General features: G+C 43.1%; 1 long non-coding RNA gene across 1 annotated transcript; it reads left to right on the top strand.

Moving 5' to 3' along the window:
* The first annotated feature begins 56 nt into the window (after window positions 1-56).
* Window positions 57-686, top strand: LOC113473417. Its single transcript, XR_003395394.1, has 2 exons — window positions 57-244; window positions 395-686. It is a non-coding gene; the product is annotated as an uncharacterized LOC113473417 (long non-coding RNA).

Below are 686 nucleotides of genomic sequence, written 5' to 3'. Positions count from 1 at the left end.
AAAAAAAAAAAAAAAAAAAAAAAAAAAAAAAAAAAAAAAAAAAAAACCGCGTCATTACCCTTTGAAGGTGCAGAAACAACATGAAGTATACACCAAAAATAAGCTCAAACATAACAGGACGAAGAAAGTATCTTGTATAATTAATACTGTGCGAAGTGAACTGGAAGTTAAGATGGATGGCGTGCAGGGACTTACCAACACTCAACTTAACCCGCGGTGCCACACATACGCAGTCAAGTCGCAGGTAAACACGCTTACCGGACGCTGAGGGGCATCGTATGCTCCACCCACCACACTTCCAGAAATGAGCAAAGGTACATCGATGGATGGCGTGCAGGGACTTACCAACACTCAACTTAACCCGCGGTGCCACACATACGCAGTCAAGTCGCAGGTAAACACACTTACCGGACGCTGAGGGGCATCGTATGCTCCACCCATCGTACCACATAACATACACATACACATGATATCCATAATAAGATCGAACAGTAAGACCAGGGCCAAAGGAGAATGACACAAGATTAGGTAAGTAGGATTGGCTGGAGGAGAAGGTAGTACTATGTAAGAGGGTGAATATTGAAAAGTTAGTGTGCAGAGCAATCGGGTATTGAATGGTGCAGGAGGAATAAGGCATAGCAAAATGAGTTACAAGTAAGAATAGTAGCAGGAGGGAAAGGGAGAGA

Source organism: Diaphorina citri, unplaced genomic scaffold (genome assembly GCF_000475195.1).
Source record: "Diaphorina citri unplaced genomic scaffold, Diaci psyllid genome assembly version 1.1 scaffold29793, whole genome shotgun sequence".
Lineage (NCBI taxonomy): Eukaryota > Metazoa > Arthropoda > Insecta > Hemiptera > Psyllidae > Diaphorina > Diaphorina citri.
The sequence above is the reverse complement of the archived record's forward strand: the minus strand, read 5'-3'. Positions and strand labels throughout refer to the sequence as shown.